We start from the raw sequence: 25,588 nt of genomic DNA, 5'->3' as shown, positions 1-25,588 counted from the left end.
CTGGCAACCCTTCAGGGCACGGAAAGATGCCTGACTAATCTAGCCATACCGGCTAGGACTAGAGATAAGACATTTTTTTATACCCTTGACAAGATTTTAATAGAGGAGAATAAATATGACTCTACCTTTATTGTTTTCTAATTTCATCCTCTGTTCCCCAAAGCACGGTACAGCAAGAATGACTTGAGTCTTCTAATGATTTCCAGCCTCAATGTCATGGTGTGAAAAGCTAGTTTTGCTGCAAAATACTAAGAGCAGGTCATTAACTTAGTCTGAGCCTAACTTTTCTCCTGGGTGTGGCGGTCCTTTTTGGTTAGGGCCACCGAGATCTATACAAAAATGTGTTCCTCTTCTAAGAGCTCCTCATAAAAATCAATTCTTCTTAACTGTCTGGTTCTAGGGGCCAATTATACAGTATATAAGTATATGCATTTCAATCTTCTATGATATGTTTTGAAACTTTATTTGCTATATTTTCATATCACTTCATATTATTATTTTTTAACAATTTCTTAGTGATTTCTTCCTCAGTACTTAAACTGTCCTTTTGTTCTTTTATTTTTCTCTTTCATGGATTCCATGTTGTTTGGAAGCTTGTTTAGACCAAGTTAATGGCCTTTTAAGATTCCTCCACATGAATAGGAGTTCACTTTTTGAATAATAAGAATTATATGTTGGGGGAGGGGGTACAGGATTTTGGAGATGCTTAGGTGGGGCAGCGCCAAAAACAAGGTTGGGAGCTATTGCTCTATTCCCCAAAGAAGAGATATTTACCTAACTAGGACAACTCTAGAGAAGCTTTCCAAAAGAATGTGTATCTTACTTTGAGAAAATAGAAAAACAGCTGACATTTTAAAATTTTATGTCTTCTTACCTGGCTCCTTGTTTGATAATAGTTATTGATACAAAATAAACGTGTTTTGCAATAATAATAATATACATTATTTATGTACTGTTCCCCCTTTCTTTCGTTTTATTTTTTTATTGTTGGCACTATTATTGATGTCTCCATTTTCACTTTGCCCACCTCCACCCAGGCCCTGCCCTCCCTTTCCTCTGGCCTTCATCTCACATGGGCTATGCCATGTATATATCTTTGGCTAATCTCAACCTTTTTTCATCCAGTCCTCCCACCTCCTGCCCCTCTGACATCTATTAGTCTGTTTCATATATCATGCCTCTGGTTCTATTTCGTTTGTCAGTTTATTTTGTTCACTAGATTCTACATATGAGTGAGATCATATGGTACTTGTCTTTCTCTGACTGCCTTATTTCACTTAGCACAATAATCCCCAGGTTCCTCCATACTGTCAGAATGGGTAAGAGTTCCTTCTTTTTTGCAGCCGTGTAGTATTCCATGGTATAAACATACCACAGCTTTTTTATCCACTCATCTACTGATGGGCACTTGGGATGTTTCCAGATTAAAATACTAGAACACATTAAATGAACCAAAGAAATTAGCATGTGATGAGGCACTCGCCTATGCCATGTAGGTTTTATCCCAAATTTGATTGTAAACTCTCTGGGGAGAGGCAATGTCTGTACTCTTCATAAGGCATTGACAGTGTCATAGTGGGAAGAACATGTGACAAGTTAAAAACACTTGCCAATTTATTGATTTATAAGTACAAGTAATTGTTGTTATTTCCAAATTGTTTCCTCAGGTAAACATTTTGCACACAAGGCATATTTGTTGTTCATTAGATTCTTCAATATGCGCTTTCTGCTTTAAAGGGAATGCGAGGACTTTTTAAAAAAAATCTTATCTACATGTTCATTTATATGGCAGTTTCCTAGGTGGCCGTTCAGTAAATATTATTGACTCTGATATTTACATTCCTCACAGCGGCCACATGAAGAAGTAAGCCTTGACACACTCCTTGGTTTGCAGGGGGCATTTCAAATAACATGAAATAAACCCCCACTATAGGAAAGTACGCTTTACAACCTACCTTCAATTAAATACCCCAACTGACGAACTCAAATGCCACAGTGCAAAGGTTAAGACCAAGCCTGCTACTGGTGTAGAGTAGTATGTAGGTACAGAGCTGGAGTGTTTTAAGGTCTAGCTGCAGTTTTTGTTCCTTGAAATCCTTACTTTAGTGTCATCTCTGTATTAAGCAATATCTTTTTCTATGCCACTACATATGAGAAAATTCATAGCTCCTTACATGTAGTAACTAATTACTGCATTCTATTTTTCAGGTAAAGGCTGCATTTTTCACACAATGTTTAACTGACTCAAGTGTCCACAGATGTCTCTGCCTTGAAGTGGAAATACTCATATGGGCCCAAGCCACGCTCATGGGGAATTACATGAAGGTGAAACTGTACGGGAGGGATGTTATCCTGTTTTTTATTTCAACTCAAACGCCACATTTTTACTTAATTACCAAGACACATAGCTAGTGAACATGCAGTTTAGACTTGTCAGTGAACCAACTCAGGCAGCCCAAACACCCCATGGGATTCCTGCAGATAACATCAAACAGGACAAGTAGAGCAAAAAACTAGGGTGGAATGGAATGTGTCTTAGGGAGAAAAAACTAATCAGAATCAGAGGTTTTATGAAAATTTTAGATAATACAAACATTGCTAGGTTCAGGAAGTTTAATGAAATATGTACAAACAATAAGGTAGATAAAATTATATATATATATATATATATATATATATATATATATATATATATATATATATGTATTAGAGGCCTGATGCACAAAATTCGTGCAAGAGTAGGCCTTCCTTCCCCTGGCTGCTAGCACCGGCTTCCCTTTGGCACCCAGGACCTAGGCTTCCCTCCGGCCGCTGGCAGGCACTCGAGACCTGGGCTTCCCTTGCAGTCCCGGCTTCATCCAGAAGGTCATCAAGAAGGACATCTGGTCTAATTAGCATATTATGCTTTTATTATTATAGATTCAGGCTAAGCTTAGTCTGTAAAAATGCAATTTTGGTCTCCCAGACAGGTAGGTTGTTATTAAGGCCTGGGAGGCCTAGTTTTTAAATATTAAAAAGTACATTATCTTGCCAAGTGTTAAAATAAAAATTTCAGTGATGTGTTGTGGGAAAAAAATATTTTTTTAATCAAAGATGAGAAGGCAATATGAACTGTTTGATAAAATAAAGACAGGATTAGTCAGAGTTTATAGCAAATACAGAGAGGAGTCGGGGATGGAATCATTGGGAAGACCACACTGGGAGGCCAATGGAGAAGTGAATGTTATGGAGCTGGCCAGGGAGAACAGTAATGAGGGCCATGCAGGAATTAAAGATTCCACTCATTGAGAAACCAGATCTGTTAGGGACATCAGCCTCGCCTATGTAGGTCATTTTCCATGCTCAAACAATCTTCTACAATGAAACAGCTTTAAATCCCTCTTCCCCATACCTTCATATCTCATTGACGTCTGCTTAAAATTCCTCTCACAGAATTTAGTCTGAGATTACCCAACAGTAAGTAATATGATGTACAGTGCCTCAAGGGTAACATTATGTAAAGTTCATAGTCAAATAAAATTAAGTATATCAAATGAAAGATTTTTGTATGATGTAGAATACAGGGAACCTGAAAGTAAGCAAAAGATGAGAAGAAGGGAGAAAGGGGCTTCTTATGCAAGAAGTTGGAATTTATGGGAAGTTGCTGATTTTTTAAAATGTACCTAGCATGGTCTGCCCAGAAATAGGAGTGTTTTAATTTCATCATTAAGGGCCCATGTAGTGAGCACCTACTATGTGCCAGATCCTCTACTAAAGCCCTGGACATGTACTGAAATATAGGTTGTGTACATTACCCCAATCTAATGATAGAGACGCATCAACAAATAACCCTATCTATAACTACACAATGTTATGGAGACCCATGAATAAATCGAGTGCATACAAAAATATGTGACTTCTTCAGAGAGCAGACTATGGTTCTACTTCCATATTTTATTTATCCTCAAACTAGTTCAATCTGGTTTCCCCCACCACCACTACTTCACAGCCTAAAAACAGTGAATAAAGTCATCAAATAAAACACAAATTGATTTAAAAAAGAAGTTTTCAACACTCACATTTCTCATTCTTCCAGATCCAGGTCAAATGCTACTTCCTGTGAGTAGCCTTCATCAGTTTGCCTTAGGGTGATGGGCTCTCCTCAGTTTCTCCTTAGGAAGTTAAGTGTGGCACCCCTGCACTGAGCTTTAGGTTCTGCAGGTGCTGAATATGTTTCTCAGAGAAAAACTCAACACACAGTTGATGCTCTGCTGGACACAAAGACTAAAAGAAGAGTTGAATCAGCTGAGTTGACAACTAGTTCAGTCCTTACTTTATTCTACCATTTGTTCCTCAAGGTCATTCCTCGGTAATGTTCTGTTCCACTAATCATAGTGCTATTACTCTTTTATCATTTACTTATTTATTTTCTAGGACTCTGTATACAAAAAAAAAACACCCTTTGCATTTTCCGTTTTCTTCAAAATTCCATCAATAATCACATTAGCGATCATCTATTCAAAAGGCATCAAATGAACATCCATGCTGCATCAGCAGCAAAGACACTCCATCATCAGGAAGTATTGCCAAATTTGACCCTTCACAAACACCCCAAAAGTTTCTCCCATTACCACCCTTTTGTCATCATTTTTCTCCTACTCACCCCTGATCTACCTGTTAAGCAAGCCAAGTTGGAAATAATGAGCATCCGAGCATCTTAGGAAATAATTTTTACACAGAGACCAGATGACTTATTCAAAAATCTCATAATTTAAGCCTATATACATACGTTATGAACTGAGGTTTATAATTCTCATTAGCTCATCAGCTCAGGAGTAGCATCACCATTCTAAGACACAGGCCTTCCATCTTTAAAGAGAGGCTTAGGATGTAATAAAAATGAATAAGAGTGTTCTGGGCATCTTGAAGCTTGTAAATATTAAAAGAGAAAATCCAGTTATTTTCCCATTTCCACTAGCCCTGTTTTCCCACACCAAGCAACACTTCATTCCATGCATTCTTGAGCTAAGCATTTTTCAAAGAGAAATAAGCACCAAATGCAGACCAGCAAGGGGCAGGAAAGGATTTTTCTAGCATACCTTGAAAGATTTTCCAGTCCATACATATATGACTCCAAAGGCGATACATATAGTTATGACCCTGTACTTCCTAGGCCCTACCAAAATGCCTAGGAGATAGAAAATGTTTATTCTGTGATTGTTGAATGGACAAACACTAGTAAGAGGATTAATAGTATATGGGAGAAAGGGGAAAACAGTGGGTGTTTTCTCATATCCATAGTCTCAAAAATAAAATAAGTAAACAATAAAAATATTATGATAAATGATATAGCATATTATTGAGAAATGACTATGAGAAGCAAATGGTAGAGGAAATGACCAACAACTATCATTGTCAGCTCAGTTAGTGTAACTCTTATTAATTCAATTTTAGTAACACATCTTGCCTCAGTTTCATGACCTATTTTAAGGGTAGTGCAATTACTGGATTTCTGTGATCTCTAAAGTCTTTTAAACCATAAAATTATATATTTTTTTAATTTGTTGAATATCAGCATGACATAGATTTTTAAAAATATATTTTATTGATTTTTTAAAGAGAGGAAGGGAAAGGGATAGAGAGTTAGAAACATCGATGAGAGAGAAACATCGATTCAGCTGCCTCCTGCACACTCCCCACTGGGGATGTGCCTGCAACCAAGGTACATGCTCTTGACTGGAATCGAACCTGAGACCCTTCAGTCTGCAGGCTGACACTCTATCCACTGAGCCAAACCAGTTAGGGTAACATGGATTTTAAATATTTTTTTAGGAAGCATAATGATTTTTTCAAATGAACTTTTATGTAAAATCATCATTTAAAAAATAAATAAAAGCCAATATTGTTGAGGTTTGGGAAAAAGCCACCATTTATAAAGAAAAGAAAAGAAAAGAAAAGAAAAGAAAAGAAAAGAAAAGAAAAGAAAAGAAAAGAAAAGAAAAGAAAAGAAAGAAAAGAGAAGAGAAGAGAAGAGAAGAGAAGAGAAGAGAAGAGAAGAAAAGAAAAGAAAAGCAAAGAAAAGAAAAGGAAAGAAAAGAAAAGGAAAGGAAAGGAAAGAAAAGAAAAGAAAAGGAAAGAGATAGGATACAAGATAGAGGTGGAGTAGGTAGATGTTACATCCACCTCCTCCCAAAACCAAACTGGAATTATAACTGAAATATAGGACAATCAATCTGAATAACCAACAAAAAACTAGTTGAACAGAAGTCAGTACCCATCAGTAGATTAGTGGATAAAAATGCAGTGATACATTTACACAATGGAATACTACTTATTTGTAAAAAAGAAGGAAATCTTACCTTTTTTAACAACATTGATTGACCTGGAGAGTATTATGCTAAGTAAAGTAAGCCAGTCAGAGAAAGACAAATACCTTATGATTTCCCTAAATTGTGGAACTAATGAACAAAATAAACAAACAAAATAGAAACAGACTCATAGATACAGAGAACAGACTGACAGTTGTCCGAGGGGAGGGGGGTTAGAGGGCTGGATAAAAAAGATGAAGGGATTAAGCAAAAACAACAACAACAACAACAAAATCACATAGACATAGATAACAGTATGGTGACTAGCAGAGGGAAAAGGGATGAGGGGAGGTGGGAGAGGGTGACTGAAGGAAACTTGACTTTGTATTGTGAACACACAATACAATCTATAGATGATGTATTATAAAGTTGTACACTTGAAACCTATATAATTTTATTAACAAATCTCAGTTCAAGTAATTCAATAAATAAAAAAATAAAATAAAACACCACACTGCCTTGCCCTAGCTGGTTTGGCCCAGTGGATAGAACATCAGCCTCCGGACTGAAGAGTCCCAGATTTGATTCTGGTCGAGGGCTCATACCTTGGTTGCGAGCTCAATCACTGGCCTTGGTCAGGTGCATGCAGGAGGCAACCAATTAATCTAAAGGTACTGTCTTAAAAAATACCACACTGTCTTAATTATTATAGCTTTAAATTACATCTTCATATCTGAAAGTAATAAAGCTATAGTAATTAACACAGCCTTTTTCTTCTTCAGGATTGCTTTGACTCTTCTTAAGGCTTTCCCAAGTTTGTCAATCTCCACCAAAATACCTACTGGGAATTTTTTTTTTTTAAGAATTTTTTTATTGATTTTTAGAGAGAGAGCAAGGGAGAGAGAGTGAGAGAGAGAGAGAGAGAGAGAGAGAGAGAGAGAGAGAGAGAGAGAGAAATCAGGGCTATGCCTGTTGGCATTATTTTAAAATTAGGATTACATTAAAATGATGAGCAATTGCCCGCCAGTGTGGCTCAGTGGTTGAGCAAGAGTTCATAGATTTGATTCCAAGTCAGAACATATGACCGGGTTGCTGGCTCGATCCCCAGTAGAGGCCATGGAGGAGATAGGCGATCAATGTTTCTCTCTCTCATCCATGTTTCTATCTCTCTATCCCTTTCCTGTCCTCTCTCTCTAAAATCAATAAAAATTATGAGCAATTAATTAATTAATTAATTTTAAAAGAACGAACAAAAGAAGGAAAAATAGACCCCCAACTCCACACCCTAGAGCTTGAGAAATAAATTAGAAAAAAAAAATTCAAATAGGAAAGTAAAAATGGAGTTGAAGGGAATGGCTATAACTGACTAATACCATCTAAATTAAGTAATAATAAAATTAGGCAGCACTGAACTGGGACAGATATCAAGTCATGATTGGTGTAAACAGATGCTCTGTAATTCCTTTGAAATTATAATATGATGTTTGATAATAAATAAATATACAAATAAACAAACAAAATCTTGAGAAGCCTTGGGTCCTAAATTGCCTGAATAGTTTACAACAACCAAAGCAGGTGCCCCAATGAAAAATCATCATTTTTTTTTCTCCAAAGTCAACTTACTCTATGAATCTCATGGTGGGTGAGGAGGAGGGGGACGGATTGCTATTCCATGTTTCACAACGTGTAGAAATGGTACTTTATCATTTTTAGAAAATTTCTACATTTTTGGATTGGAAATAAGGAAATATATTTTGCCTTAAAGAAGGTAGAACAACCTCCACAGAGTTCACAAATAACTTTTTCTTTATTTCTTGTTGTAAAATTGCTGCTACATTAAATTTTGCATGCTGAGATTTTTTTATGATACTTAAAAATTTGCCTTAACCTACATAATAATTTATAATTTCAAAAATATGTACATATACATTATTATGAAAAAATGTAGGGATAAAACTTATAATATTCTGTTAAATTTTAATTCAGCCTCAGATGGTTTCAATTGTGCATTCTTAAAAACCTAGATAACTTTAGGAGGTAAATAATTATCTTTCTTCTTGTGCATGAGTGAAATGATTAAGATCATCATAATATATTAAGAGTCAATCTTTATTGACCTAATTAGATACATACCCTTAACATGCTAGATCAGATTATCTCTAATTTCCTGCATTAACATACTTGAGGAAGAGTGAAGAAATGTTTTGTTTTAAATAGTGCATTGTGGTAAATCAGGAATCTTTTAAAAACTGGCTTCCCAATTGAAAATTTGGATAACATGGATGAGCAACTCCATCATATTGAGCTTTTCAATTCTTCCACTTAATAAAAATTTTATACCAACAGAATGTGATTAATCATTTACAAATTTTATAATTATAAAATGGTTCATTTGAGTCAGGGAGTAAGAATTTTGATAGAACAAAGCACAGTGTAGTAGATGGAAATAATGGAAGGAAACATTGATAAAGTTAATGAACAACTAGGTATATGCAGTCATAATTCTGATCCATTGTTTATATATCTGAGAGCTAACTTTAGAGTTAATTTTTTTCCAGGAGTCTAAGCTTATGATTCATATTATTTAAATAATCATAAAAGAGGTGAATTCTTGTGATTGATATAAAAACATAAGAATGTAAATTAAATCTAATAACAGGATCTAAATAGCCACTGCTAGAATTGATCTCAATTAATGTCATGCCACCTTCAAATCAATCATGGCCTTAAAATTAAAATGCTTATTGAGAAATAAAAAGCATTACCTCTTAAACTGCAGGGAAATAGTTAAACTAAAATAAAAAGAAGCAATGTTGGTAGTGAACACTGAAGGAAATTCTTAAATAGACTCTCATTATGCCAATCTAATTATTTGTTTCCAAAGACAATATATCCTTCCTCTCTGTAGCCTCGATGTCTATCCCAATACTTGACACAGAGAACGTTTTCATTGAGGCATCCAGATGAATGAATATGTGAATGGGTGACTTGAGATATTAATTACTCCACAACCAGAGATATAGATATATGGACCAGTAGGGGAGAGACGGCCAGTGTGTGTGGCTGTGGGGGAGGTAGTAGAACAGCAGAGCTAAAGGACAAAATCTTAGAAAATAATTACCACATTTTGGGAAAGGGATGAGGAATGGGACATAGTGAAGGAGAAAATAAGTTTCAGGAAGTACTATGCTATAAGGAGTATCAAACGTTTAAAGAGTTAAAAGACAGTGAGAACTAAGGAAAGTTTCAGGAACTCTCAATAGCAGATTCAGGAGAGTCTTGGGAACAGGCATTATGTTGTCAAAAAGTAAACCTTCAGGGTGGTGAGGTTCAAGAAGCAGTGAGTGGAGAGGAGGCCTGCAGAGCAGGCCTGATGAGGTGTGGAGGGGGGAAGAGAAGCTCAGTACTGGGGCTTTGTAAACAGCCCTTCTTTTCCAGAAGCACCTTGCCTGCAAAGAACTGTACTCGGTTAAAGCCTGCGCATTATGGGTAAAGGAAGTCCATGTTGGTTCTCAGTCTGAGGGAAATGAGTCACTAGGGAGATTCACAGCAAAAAGAAGGAAGGATCCTTTTTTAAAAAATTAAAATTGGAGTAATAAGAGAGTACAAATACGTTTAATAAACTTTATTATATGTTTAAAGTTGTAAAGTTATCTGCATTTGTTTGCCATTAACAGTGATTCTCAACCTTCTGGCCCTTTAAATACAGTTCCTCATGTTGTGACCCAACCACAAAATTATTTTCGTTGCTACTTCATAACTGTAATGTTGCTACTGTTATGAGTCGTAATGTATATATTTGATATGCAGGATGGTCTTAGGCAACCCCTGTGAAAGGGTCATTCAACCGCCAAAGGGGTCGCAACCCACAGGTTGAGAACCGCTGCATTCGAAGAAAGAATCAACACCATAAGAATAAAACAAAACAAAAGCACATAAAGGTAAAATATCCAAATCTGAGCCAGGACCTTTTTTCACACAGAGTTAATTTCAAAGAAAGAATTCGTCAACCAAAAGTAATTTCAAAAATTAAATCATTTCTTGAGTTCCTTGAAGAACGTTAAAAGAGATCCAATTCACAGGCCATACTTCAAAGCAACTCTCCTCTCAACTCAGTTCTTAGGCATCTTTAAGCTGCACCAGAGTTTTAGTCACTGACTCCTAACTCTCCACCAACTCATCTTCAGCTCAGCCCTCTCCTAAGGGCCTCTCCCTTAGTTCTTCTCCCTGCCACACACAGGATCTCAGACCTACCCCTTTCTTCTCTCAAGTCTGCTTCAAGAAAGCCAGTAATATCTTGGAAAACATTTATCCTTTGCATACAAAAGTAAGGGTGAGTCAAAGTGATTAAAAAAAAAATTCCTGCACATGAAAGAGGGGATAACATCATAATACAGCTAGCACTTTCACTCAACTATCAGTTACTTCTCCATGTGGGAAATATTGCCAAGTGAACAAGGACTTTGAGCTACCCACAGCTCTTTCATCTAGCTTAAATGGCCCTTAGAAACAATACATCCATTTAATTTCCTCTATTTGTATACATTCCTTAGCTACTGTCCATTTTAGCCAAAATATGTGTTTAAAGGGGGAAAGAGAACAAATAAACATGATGAATGGAAAAGGAACACATGACTAATGAGAATGTAAAATATATTAGATAATTCTATTCCCTTCCGATGGTGTACAAGTATATGCCTGTGTATGAATGTGTGTGTGTGTGTGTGTGTGTGTGTGTGTGTGTCTGGTAAATGAATACCCTGTTTTTTTCACTTGGATTAGGGAAATATAAACCTTCCTTTATGTCACTAAATTAGCTCTAAATGACCATATGTCCTTTTAACCTGAAAGTTTGATCTTAATGAAAAACAGAAATTTCACATGGATAAATCCATTACACAATTTTAATTAACCTCATAAAGATATAAAGTGACCCAACAAAAAGATATTTTTAATGAAAGCCAAATTGCTATTTTAAACTAAATTGAAGAATTTAGCATGTCTTGAGTCATATATAATGCCTATTTTGCAGGATTAAAACCAAAAAAGTCTTTACCTCAGAATAGTAGTAAATTATAGTATTAACAAAAGTGCATCCTCCCCCCACCCCAAACAGCATAGACTTAAAGTTCAGATGGAGCCATTTGGAGTCACCACAGTAAAACAGATAAAAGACATTTTGCACAATAAAATTGCATTTTTTCATAATGAATTACAGTATTTTTATGTTACATTAACTTAAGACATTGCATATAAGAAAAGACTGTACAGGAATAATGTGGCTCATAATGTTTGGGATCCAGTTTTGCAAAGGTAACTTGCCAACTACAGACAAATCTATTGATATGAAAGTATATATTGCCTTTCATATAAATATTGCCTGAGCAATATGAATATGCAGTTCTCAATATCTAGCATACGTGGTCTTAGGATATAATAACTTCTCTGCTCTGCACAGCTCAAGTGAAATGATACTCAAATAATGTGAGCTCCAAAATAAATATAAAAATGAAGGAGCTCTACTGGCCTACGATGTAAAAGGGATGGTTTTCATGCAAATGTAGAGGAAAGCAAAGTTGATCTTTGAGGGTCCCTTTATTTACTAATCTCCTTGCTTTTGTTAACTCCCCTTCTTCCTCACAGGTGTCTTTGTTTTTATTTCACACAGGGCATCTCTGCCTGGGTCTCCCTGGGAAAGATGATTCTCTGACTATATACCCTCTACAGTGGGGCCTTGACTTACGAGTTTAATTCGTTCTGAGACCGAGCTCGTTAAGGAGCTTGTTAACTCAAATTACTCTATCAACTCAATGCAAAAAATTGGCCGAGAGACAGCTGGTATCTCAAAAAACTAGATTAGTTGGGACACTGGTAAGACAAGGCCCCACTGTACTTCTCATCCTTTCTCACTCATTTTTCTCCATCCAAATTAGCTGTTTCCCAGGCTGTATTTTAGCCTATTCAAAATGTACTTCTGAGAATAACTTGGAACATGGTACTCGGATGGTTCTGGTTTAGCAAGGAAACATATGTAATAGAATAAAACAGGATAGTTATATGTTCCATGGAAGATGATGTAGTCAAGTGAGAGCATATTAAGTGAGAAGTTAATGCAACTTGGACTATAAGAAGCCCTTGGAATTTTTGACAAAGATTTGAAAACCAGGTACTGTGCTTGCTGTCTCAAATGCCATTGGGCAATTGAATAGCAGCTAGGACTCTTAGATTCAAGTGAGTGGGATGCAACTCAACTAAAGTGACCAATGTCCCTTCTATCCAAGAGGTGGAGGTGGTCTCAGGTAGTCCTGGGCCCATGGACACAAACAGTTCCTCTGTAATGCTGCCCCTCATCCAACTCACACTCTCCCTTTCTAGCCAGGTTCTTCACTCGTGCAGCTCTCTGTCTCCCATTTTGCTTATACTAACCTCAGTGAAAGAATCTAATTGGCTACTTTGGGTCACATAATTCATCTGCAACCTAATAAGAACACAATGCAATGCTGTAATTGGTCCAGGCACAGCAGTATGTCCCTTCCTGCAGTCAAAGCTAATTTTCCAGAGAAACGGTTGGAGAAATATTGTGCAACAGACAAGAAGCAAAACCAATAGCTAACACATTTCATTTTTGAAGGCATTAAATAGATACATCGCTGGTTTATGCTGGGTTTGGGGTTTAACCTGACCTTGAGAATAACAGCAAAAATGAGAGGAGGGGGGGAAGCTTTCTATTATGGAGAGAGATGGACTGGGAATGGGCAGATGGGGTTCTCATGGATGCCTTTGTCAGACCACTCTACCCCTATGGAAAATGAGTCATTGTACAGAAATGATCTCTAACCACCACCCAACTCTAAAATTGTCTTTCTTTATGAGGCAATAATAAGAAACAAATTTTGCAAGTACAAGAAGAAAAAGCAAGAAGAGAGAGAGATGTGTATTATGATGGACCAGACTGTGTCTTTGCTCTCTGTTCTCTTCCTTGCTGTCCATTTCTCTTCCTTTCACTTGTATTTAAAAAAAAAAGTTATGTGAGTGCTTTGACAACCCAGGGTTTTCCATTACCCTTTCATAACCACTTTGTCCATAATTTCTATCAACACTCACCTCACTTTTCTTCTTGCATTTTGTCCTACTGTTTTGAAAAAGGAAATAGATAAAAGTTGGGGAACATAAATATGTTTCAAATAGACAAAATAATAGAGAATAAATTTCCACTGAAAACTAATCCACTGTAAACATTGATCATCAACCTCTATTTCTGAAACATTTCCAGTTCTCTTAGTGGGAGGGGGCACGGAGCACCCTGGGCTTAGAGGCAGAAGCTCTGAGAGTGGTCAGCTTTATCCCTCACTGGAGGTGTAGAGGCTGCCCTAAATCTCATTGTCTTCAGCCATGAAAATAAAAACAGGGCTTCTTCTCTCAAAGGGGAGGTGCAAGGATGGAGCAAGACACAATGTATGCAAGCACTTAATAAATAATAGAGAGCCAGACTAATGCAGGATGTTACATGATGCATCTGTGGGTCAGTGGCAGTCCTTCCACAATGTCCACCTTGAAAGAGGCACCCACTGGACCGGTTTCATCTGTCTCTAGGTGGCCTCAAAGGTAACATCCATCCTGGAGCTCACCTGCCTGTAAACAGTAATCTAGAACAGATGTTCCTTTGGACACAGACTCTGCTCCTCACCATTATCAGAATTAGACACATTTGTTAATGTCATTTTTCCTAATGACCTCACCAGCTCTGCTTACCTCCTTCATAGGACAAAAGTCCTATTCCCTAGGCTCCAACTGCTCCAGAATTATCTGGTTACATCTGCTGCCCAGGTTTCTCTCTACACAGACCCTCGAAACTGTTCCCTTCTTGCTGTTCTTTTGAGTAAAGGCATAAAAAATTGTAGGTGGGTGAGAGACAAAAAGAAAATAGAAATAATTGAAACAGACCATTATTGAGTGTTTTCTATGGGATAGCCATACTAACAGGTGCTTTATATACTTTATTTCATGTTCTCCTAATTGCAAATTTTTAGATAGGTAATACATATGAATAAATTAGGACAGACAAAAGGTATCTAACTCTCCCAAGGTCTCCCCGCTGGTGAGTGGCAGAACCCAAAGGGCCTGAATCTACACTTGGTGCTCCTATGACAACTAGTAGAGCCTCACTTCCCAACACCTAGCCCTGAACAGGAGTGTGGGCCTCTCCGCAGAGTGCGTTAGGAATGCAGACATTCAGGCCTTCCCCTAGACCTACTGAACCAGAATCCGAATCTTGACATCATCCCCAAGGAATTCACAGGCAAGCTAAGATTTGAGCAGCCCTGAATTAGATTTCAAGATAAGAGGTAAGGGGATAAAGTAAAGATGTAGGAGAACAAAATCCGAATAAAACTTTTAGAGGACTTCAAGAAATATAAAAGTCATGCTATGGTACAACCAATTACACTCAAATACATTCCGTTCAGCTGTTGAGCTGTAGCATCAATACTTAAAGGACTACTTAGAAACTCTGAATGAAACTATCAGAAAGAGTATACCCGCTTCATGTAGGGAGGTATTGATCTCTGTGGAAAAGAAAAAGTTTTTGAAAGGTTTGATTAAAAATAAAAGTTTTTAACAGAGCAGTAAATGGATGGACAACACCCACAGGTCTTGCATTAGTTAAAGGTTTTCACTCGTCTATTTTTTTTAAGGAGTAGGTTGCTGAGGAAGAATAAAATGCAGAGACTAATGGCTCTGGCAAAGGGTATTCTTGTTTATCGATTACCACCAGGACTGGATTTTGGACACGTGTCCTGGTAGACATTCAGACTGCCAAAAGTGAACCTATGCATAATACATTGAGCAAAAGAGGCTATGAAATTTAAAAAGGCAATACATTTAGAATGAGTAAAACTAAAGTGCTTCTTTGTATAGTACACTTTGTGTATTTCCCAGAGCAAGACAGTTAGATGATCCCTGAGGTAGGAATAAGAAATGAGTCCTTTCCCCACCGTGATTCATAGCCATAAACAAGCAAACAAAAAAAGGTCCGGGCAACCCTGTGAATGAAAGTTTGACTCAATCCACTATGGAAGACAGGAAAACAAGTTCCAAATCAGGTAAAATGGTTTCACAAACATAATCCAGTCTATAACCAGAGGTTTTGGGTCCTGCCCAGAAGGAAATGAAGATACATGAACTGTGATGGAAATGGACGGAGGGGCTCCACTGTCTCTCTTGGTCCTAATCCCTCCTGTTCTAGGTGAGCCCGTGAGGGAGGCAGGTGAGGGAGGCAGGATGCGCAGACAGCTGGGGGCCAGCTGAATTCAAAGGGCAGCCCGATGACCAGTAGGGGGTCGGCAGGGGACCTGGTCCATTTTCAGCAGCACTGTTTTTTTCTGACCTGGAAATAGAAGGAAACAGCTGTGCTTCTGAGCCTGGGTCCCTGTTTTAAACCCCAGGACTGGCCATAGCTCATTCATTCCCTAATGAAATCCAGAGTGGACACGTTTATATTGGGAGTTCTCTATAACCTCCTGTCCAACAAATAAAAGTCCACATCGACATCTGGCCCTGCAGAGAAGCCCAATACATCATTTACAAAAATGTAGGGATACTGTGAAGATTGATTTAGGCAGTGAGAGGCTGTTTCCAAATCTCTCCGCAGTTTAAGCTGCGCCTTTATTTAGAATAGCCCTAACATTCAAAAAGGAGGACTTTCATTGCTCTGTAATGATTCCAGTTTTTTGTGTGTGTTAGTCATGTGAACTTCACTCTGCAGACTGAACAGTATTTGTCTACAGGTTTTAATTTTCTTAAGTGTGTGCTCTACAAACACTCCCTTTTTAATTGTTTGCTGTTGGTTGTGGGTGGGATTGTTGTTTGATTTGCTTTGGAGCCCCCAGATACTGGAGCAGATAGTGCCGTCTGGTTAATCCGGGGTAGTTATGTGCCTCTCTTTATTAGTTTTCTATTGTTGCCATAACCACTTACCACAAGGTAGGGGCTTAAAGCAACAGACATTTATTATACCACAGATCTGTAGGTCAGATGTCCGGGTTGGCTGGTCTCTCTGCTCTGGGTCTCACAAGCCCAAAGTCCAGGTGTTGGCCTGCTGGGCTCCTTTGGATGCTCTGGGGAGGAATCTCTTTCCAGAGTCTCTCAGACTACGGCAGAGCACAGGTCCTTGAGGTTGTAAGACTGATGTCTCTGCCTCCTGGCTTTTAGCTGGGCCTGCTCTTAGCTCCTAGAGGTCTTTCCCTGGTTTTTACATGTGGCTCCTAATCTGAGAGCCAATAGTAGCGCCTCGGATTCTGCACATGCTTGGGATCTCCATGACTCCTCTGAAGCTGCATTCCTTTGTTTCTAGCCTGAGAGAGTTCTCTTGTTTTAAGAGCCCATGCGATTTGCTTGAACCCACTGGAGAAATTTAGAATGGTTTACCTATTTTAAGGTCCATAATCTTGATCATATCTGTAAACACCCTTTTATCATGTAATGTAACATATTCCCAGGTTTCATGGATCCGGGTATGGAGATTTGGGGAGGGAGGGTAGGAGCATTATTCTGCCTACTCTAGTCTCTGGAGGAGGACAGGTGATAGATTGCTAAGCACAGTTCATGTATCATGAAGGAAAGTCACCTCTGGGACTGTCTTGAGAGGAAAGATGATTTTATAGCAAAAATTATTTTTTCTGGGTCAATTGCAGTTTTAGAACAGTAAATATTTTATCTTTAAATTGCATAGTAGCATCTAGAGTGTGCTTAATAATATGCATCTACAGTATATATAATACTATGCATCCAATACTCTGTGTGTGTATACTCTTTTCTTCTCTTAAAAAAAAATAAATCCAGGAGGTACATTATGATTCTAACTTTTCAAATTAAAAACTTGAGATTTAGGAAGGGTAAATAACTGATCTAAATTTTCATTGTGGATGCGTGCTAGAGATAGTCCATAAATGTGGAGCCTATCTGAAACTCAATACAGAGTTTACTATAACACATGAACTTGCATTAAAATGTTATTCATAGAAACCATGATACATTAAAGTCATAAAAACTATATCACATGCCATTATAATCAAAACAACCTTGTACTGGCATAAGAACAGGCATATGAACTAATGGAACAGAACAGAGACCCCAGAATTTGACCCACACCATTATGGTCAATTAATATGTGAGCATACAATAAAGATAGTCTTTACAACAAATGGTGTTGTAAAAACTGGAGAGACACATACATAAAGATGAAACTAGAGCACCAACTTATACCATACACAAGAATACACTCAAAATGGATAAAAAACTTAAATGTAAGCCATGAAACCATAGAAATCCTAGAAGAAAACATAAGGAATAAAATCTCAGACATCTCATGTAGCAGAATTTTTGCTGATAACATGTCTTAGGGAAAGAGAAACAAAGGAAAAAAATAAACAAATGGAACTGCTTCAAACTAAAAAGCTTCTGTACAGTAAAAGACACCACATCAAAATGAAAAGGGAACCAACTGTAGGGGAGAACACATTTGCCAATGATACATCTGATAAGGGGTTAATATCCAAAATATATAAAGCACTCATACAACTCAACAAAAGGAAGACAAAAAATCCAATTAAAAAATGGGCAGAGGACCTGAATAGACATTTCTCCAAAGAGGACATACAAATGGTCAAAAGGCATATAAAAAAAAAGCTTAAAGTCACTAATCATCAGAGAAATGCAAATTAAAACCACACTGAGATATCATCTCACACCTGTCAGAATGGTTACCATCAGTAAATCAACAAGCAACAAGTGCTGGGAGGACATGGAGAAAAGGGAACACTAGTTCATTGCTGATGGGAATGCAGATTGGTGCAGCCACTAGGGAAAACAATGTGGAGTGTTTTTAAAAAATTAAAAATGGAACTGCTGTTTGACACAGTGATCCCACTTCTTGGAATATACCCTAAACGCCCTGAAACACCAATCAGAAATAATATCTGTACCTCTATGTTCATAGTAGCATTATTTACAATAGCTATGATTTGGAGACAACCCAAGTGCCCATCAATAGATGAATGGATTAAAAAGCTGTAAGATATTTCCAAATGGAATAGTATGCATCTGTAAAAAATGGGGATTTCATACATTTTGGGATAGCATGGATGGATCTGGAGACTATTATGTTAAGTGAAATAAGCCAATCTGAGAATGATAAATATCGCGTGATCTCACTTATTTGTGGAATGTAATGAACAAAATGAATTGACCAACAAAATAAGACCTGAAGCATGGAGGCAGGGGTCAGACTGACATACCTGGATGTGGGGGTGAGGGAATGAGAAGAGATAAACCAAACCAAAGAACTTATATACTTATATGCGTAGCCCATGGACACAGACAATAGGGTGGTGAAGATGTGTGTGTGGGGGTGGGAGCATTAGGGGATCAGAGGAGGGGGGAGAAATGAGAGACATCTGTAATATTGTCAACACTAAAAATACATACATACAAAAATCTAGGTTATGGGTATTTCTTTGTAACTAGCCTCCAAATGTCAGATTTAAACATAAATAAAGAAACCATTTTGTCTACCACAAAGGCCCTGAGAAAGGGTATAATTTCTTATAAATATGATCAAATACACACAAAACTAGCACTTGCACAAAGAAGTCATTTTGAATGTTTTTTAAATTTAATTTTTAAAAATTATTTATTTTATTTTTATTAATTCTAATGAAAAAAGGTGGATGCATTTACTTTTAGATAGCATTAAAACGTTCTTGTATATACATAAAGGCAGTGACCATGACGACCAAAATGACTATTTGACAGGTCACCATGCGGTACTAGCATAAATGCATAGACACAGGTAAAGTCTATGAGTGAACTAAGAATGAACAAGACAAATGCTTGTCTTCACGGAGCTCGCACTGTAAGAAGGTTAGGTCAGGGATGAGAATTCAAAATTGCCACCAGCACAGACCTGAGGTGCTGCTTCTCAGAGCCACCAGAGATACACCTGGTAGTGGACTGGGGGTGTGACTAAAAGGCTGGAACTGATGTGAAGGCGGGGCCATTCTGGATTTCCCAGAGGCATCAATGGCTGCCTAGGAGGCGGAGCTTTTGATGCTGACTGGCATAGAAACCAACCAATCAGAACCTAATCTGGGTGAACTGCGAAGACAGAACCTAAGGTGGGGCCTGAGGAGGGGTTTTAAGGGCAACAGCTGTTTGGTGTAAGTTATAAGAAAGTGGTTCAATTTTTCAATGACCAGTTTGGCAGTATAGTGCATATGGCTGGCTATCAGTCCAGATATAGGGATTATGTATTTTTGTCTGCCAAGAGCATCTCCTCCTGCTGAAAAAGCCCCCCCCCCCCATTTAAGCAATCCTATCTTATATAATCTATCTATACTAATAAAAGGGTAATATGCTAATTAGACCAGGTTGACTGGCCATCTTCTGGACGTCTGACTTCCTTCCTGGGGGCCGAGGCAGAGGCAGTTAGGGGTGATCAGACTGGCAGGGGAGGGCAGTTGGGGGCAAACTGGCTGGCAGGGGAGGGCAGTTGGGGGCAAACTGGCTGGCAGGCAGGTGAGAGGTTAGGAGCTAGTGGTCCTGGATTGGGAGAGGAATGTATGACTGCTAGATTAGGCCCGATCCCTGTGGGTTTGGGCCTATACTGGCAGTCAGACATCCTCCAAGGGGTCCCAGATTGGCAAGGGTGCAGGTTGGGCTGAGGGACACCCCCACCCCATGCACAAATTTCACACATCGAGCCTCTAGTTAATAAATAAAATAAATAAATAAAGTTATTTTTAAGTACCTAGTGAGTGACTGATACAGTATTAGAAATTTTGTTTTGTTTTGTTTTGTTTTAATATATTTTATTGATTTTTTACAGAGAGGAAGGGAGAGGGATAGAGAGTTAGAAACATCGATGAGCGAGAAACATCGATCAGCTGCCTCCTGCACATCTCCTACTGGGGATGTGCCCGCAACCCAGGTACATGCCCTTGACTGGAATCTAACCTGGGATCCTTCAGTCCGCAGGCCGACGCTCTATCCACTGAGCCAAAGCGGTTTCGGCAGAAATTTGTTATTGATAATAATTAGATCTGTATAAATCATTTCACATAAAATGTGTTGAGAGTCAGAAACTCCACTGGAAAAAAATATATAATAACATAACAATAAAAGAATGAGGTTTCCAAACCAACTTCAGATTAAATAAAACCCCTTCCTGAATGTATTTAATGCCTATAACTAATTCCATAAAATGGTAAGAACCAGAATAATATAAACTCTAGCTAGCTGAAAGTTAAAAATAATTTTGCAGTGAAATTGGCAGGGTTTGGAACTAGAAGGAAAAAAGGAAGGGAAAAAAGATTTGAAAAAGAATAGGAATGCAGCCCAGCTGGTGTTGCAAAGTGGTTGACTATTGACCTATGAACCAGGAAGTCACGGTTCAATTCTCAGTGAGGGCACGTGCCCAGGTTGCAGGCTCGATCTCTGGTGGATGGCATGCAGGAGGCAGTGATCAATGATTCTCTCCCATCATTGATGTTTCTATCTCTCCCTCTCTTTGAAATCAAGGGGGAAAAACATATTTTAAAAAATAGGAATGCAGATCTCTAACTCAGCACCAACTCTCTTGGAAAGAGAATATATAAAAAACAAAATGTAAAATCTCTGATCACAATTTTAAGAAAAATATATACAGAATAAAAATAAGTTTTTCTTAAAACTTTCCAGACATGAGTCAGGCAGAGAATAAATGTTAGTTGAATTTAACTGTGTATTTTCTTACTAAATGACATTGTCTGCATAATGTAGTTCCACTATTCTCTGGAGAAAAATCACAACTCTTGGAGGTGAAAGAACTGGCCTGGATTGGTTCTACGTTTTCTGATTTCCACATCAATGCTTCTTCCACAGCTCTAGGCAAGTAGAAAACAAGTTTGATAAATGGCATGACAGGCAGTAAAAAACAAACAAAAAAGCACTCTTATTAAAAATAAAAAGAATCAGTGTTTGTCCTGAAAATTCTTCTCCCTCTCCTTTCTACTCTGTTGAAGGCTCTCCTTCTTCCATCAATGACACTAGTTTTTCAATCAATATGCATTCATTAAACATCTCCAATGACTAGATTATCCTCCACTTTTTTATAGAATAGGAAAATAAATAGTTTCAATCTTTAACATAAAAAATAAATAGAATCATTTTAATAATGAGATTTCAGAAGACAAGCATGGTCAATGTATGCTGTGTATTGCAAGAATGTGGGAAGAGAAGAATGACTCATTGAAAATCCACTGTGTCTCATGCACCATACATTTTCCTCACAATATGCTAAAGAAATATGTTATATCTTCCAGGTATTACTTATTTTATAAAATCACAGTAATTTCTGACAGTGACAAGAGAAGGGGAATCCTTCAGGCATCTTCCCAGCTCTGTTGTTTTACTCTGGAGCAGATGTAAGTGCAGGTGAATCTTTTCTTAGTAAATGTCATAGTTCTTATAACAGGTGCTTCATTTTTTAATCTCTTGATTACCTCTAAAATATTGATATGTTTTATTTAGTAAAGTCTTTAGTTTTAGAATCATTTGGCTGTGTTTAGATTAGAAAGACATTTTACAGTTGTATATCTTGAGGGTAAATGTCTTTCATAGAACATACCATAAAGAAAAATGGTTATGAAAACATTGGTGGCATGACCACATTATATATGCATTTAGTTCTATAACTATTTGCATATCAGATACATTTTTATGAGAATATAAAAACAAAAACACATTTGTTAATTTGTTCAGTGTGCCTGGCATATAGCATCAATGATTTGTGCATCTGAAAACCAAACAGAAAATAAACGACAATGTGTGCAAAATTTATACACATAAGTGCTTTAAAATTTTGTAATAACACTGCAAATAAAATTGGAAAATAGTCACAGTAAATTATAAAGTGTTTTAAGACCACCAAACCAACCACTGTGGCCAAAAACATACTTACTATTTACCTCAACAGACAACATCTGTGCATACATTTTAAGATCAAATAAATAGTTTGGTAGAAAAATGCATACATACACAGGGTAAGTTTTATTCACAATTATTCTATTTTAGTTTTATTACATAAATAGTTACTGACCACTCTTCCAAATATACAGATAAAATAATAAGCTACAGTTCCTATTGACAAGATGCTCAAATTTTAGAAGGTAGATAAGCACTTAAAAATTAACAATAAAAAGAAGGGATGAGGGTAAAAATCAAGATGTGTATTAAGGGTTATGGAGACAAGGAGAAAATCTGGGCTAACCCTGGGTGAAGGCTTCATGGAGGACACCTTGTTTGAACATATGTTCCAGGATGGGTAAGAGGCCATATGGCAGAGAAAGCATTTCAGGTGAAGAGATAAAAATATGTAATTTCAAAATAGAAAATGAGTAGCATTGTGCCTTAGACAGAGTGAAATTTTGGTGAGACTTGAACATGGCATGTGAGGGAGGGAGTGGTAGGAGGGAATCCCTATGAACACAGTGTGTCATTCAGGAAGGTATTTAAGGGAAGTTTAAAACCCAGGAGTATTTTTTTCTCCCATAAAAGCTGTCTTAGAGTTGGCATGTAGCTGGTGTTGTTTAGTTACTTATGGATTTGAGTTGGCATCTCTGTTAAATCCCTTGGCCTTTGCCCCTATCCTGTGGCTACAATATAGTTGCAGGACCTTCAAACATCAAGTCCTCAAGCCATCACATTCAAAAGCTAAAATAAAGAAGATGTGACTCCAGTCATAGAGGAAATACTCTTCCAGAAGCTCCCATAAGGTTCTTCCAAATATATTTATTACACGACAGAAGAGGAACACATGACCAACCCCAAAGAAATGAGATCAAGAAGTCTCTTCCATACATCTTATAAAACTGAATTTTATAAACAAAGAAGATGAGAGAGGTTGGGGGAAGCCATAAACAATGTTTGTCACATGTGGTTTGCTGGACAAATTATGAAGTCCTTATTTAACATGCTAAGTAAAAGGGGATTTATCAGGTAATGAATGGACAACCATTAAAAGATATGAATGAAAACTGACCATGACAAGATTTGCAATTTAAAGATTACTGTTGGCAATGTAGAATGTAGACTGGGCAAGGACAATATTCGAGAAAGGAATAAAAACTCAGAAGCACTTACATTAGCTTAGGCAAGAGAAGATGAAGGCCTGAACCAGACAGAATCAAGGAGGGAAGACACTAAAATCCTGATGATATTTTCTTGATGGTATTAAAGTAATTGATTGTGTCCTCCAGTTTCAGTTTTCTTTTGAGTGTATCTGATCTCCGATCTCCAATCTCCTTTGTCAGTTCTGATCTTTACCCCCTCCCCATTTATGTTTTTGTTGTCACAAATTATCCCAGTTCATGCCATAAAGTTAAAAATAATAAAATAAAATAAAATATAAAATAAAATAAAATAAAGTAATTGATTGGCTGGGTGTTAGAGAATGCAGTCTAGTGGAAGAAAAGTCATGTTAGCTGAAGTGTTTATTTTGTTTCTGTGTTTTTGTTTCTTTGTTGTTTGTTTTGCATTGTCAGTAACTTCTGAGGCCATTAGCAAGAAAGGAAATAGTTCAGATGGAAGAGGTTCTCTAGTTGATAAGGCAAGGAGTTCAGGTTTTGATTCTGGGGTGTCTAGGGATATCTCAGGTAAAAGGTCACAAGGTAAGCTAGATATGTAGTAGTTAATGTCATCAAAGTACTTTTTTTTTTTACTTCATGTTTAAAACAGGTGAAAAAGGGGACCAAGGCAGAACCTGGGGGAAACAAAATCATTAGCACTTAGATGTTAAGAGAAAAAGATGCAGAGCAAAGGTATTCAAGATGGAAATAAACTGAGGCCAGGAAGATGAGAATGTAAGGGTAGTAGTCAACTGTATCAAAAAGCATAAGGGCCAAAAGAATAAGATTGTAACCGTACAAGTAAAATTGAGTACAAACCTAATAGACTGATGGGAGCAATACCCAGATTGCAATAGTCTATAGTGTGATTAGAACGTTGAAAGTAAAGGAAATTAATATTGTTATTTCAAAAAGTTTGCAGAAATGTGAATATGAAAGTATTTTCTGAAGATGGCAGGGTCAAGTAAAAATAGTTCTAAAAAAGACATTTATGTTTATCTATAGGCAGAGGGGAAAGATGATTGTAAGGAGGATATAGATGGGCAAAATTGAAGGAGCAGAGAGATTTGGACAAATAGAAAGTCTCTGAAAATGGATTAAATGTGGAAAAAGGTAGGGGCATTTTTAAAATGTTTTATTAAAAAAAACATATAATAAATTGCACAGACCTTAAATATATAGTTTGCTGAGTTTTGACAAATGCATTTCTCCTGTGATAATATCCCAATCAAGTTATAGAAATTTCTATCACCCCCAAAATTTTCCTCTTACACTTTCCTCTGCCCCCAGAGGAAACACTATTCTAGTAAGTTTTACCATAATTGTGTTTAACATATTCTAGAACATTATACAAATGAAATTATATGGTATGTATATTCTTTTATATCTGGCTTCTTCAGTTCAACATCCATGCTTGCATGTCATTTTTACTTTATAGTGCAGGGTTGAACTCCATTATTTTATCATAGCATAGTTTGTTTTTTCATTATCTTGTTGGATTGTTTCTAATTTTTGACATTTGTGAATAAAGTTGCTGTGAAATTTTGTATGAAAGTCTTATTCTCATATATATTTTAATGTTTCTTAAGTAAATACTTAGGAGTAAAATTGCTGGATCATAATGTAGGTGAATGTTCAACTTGTTAAGAGACTGCCAAAAAGTTCTCAAAAATGATTACATATATTCACATTACCACCAGCAATGTATGCTCCAGATCATCGCCAACACTTTGTGTTGTGTCTTTTTTAAATTTTAGCCATTCCAGTAGATGTGTAGAGGTATCCCACTGCAGCTATAATTTTCTTCTCAAGTAAGGACACTTACAATAGGCTCAACAGTCTTTAGTACGTGAGTTCTTCAACAAGAAGGAAGGCAGGAGAGAGACTATTTGGGTTAATTTTAATATTGACCTTTAAATGTTAAATAATATAAATGGGATGAGAAAAATGAATGTTCTAATGACTATGCAATCAAAATTATTTGCTAAGGCATCAAGGGAATATTGGAATTATAAATGATTGCACAGAGAATGGTGACTGGAAGAAGAGGTGTGGGTACACAGATAGGAAATCTTAAAGAATAAATTTAGAGAAGAAGGTAAATAAGCAAGCAGAGAGACAAAAACCATGGGTAGAATGTTC

Source organism: Myotis yumanensis, unplaced genomic scaffold (assembly GCF_028538775.1).
Source record: "Myotis yumanensis isolate MYYU_CA2020_CCGP unplaced genomic scaffold, mMyoYum1.0.hap1 SCAF_3, whole genome shotgun sequence".
NCBI classification, from domain to species: Eukaryota; Metazoa; Chordata; class Mammalia; order Chiroptera; family Vespertilionidae; genus Myotis; species Myotis yumanensis.
Note: the sequence above shows the minus strand (reverse complement) of the source record.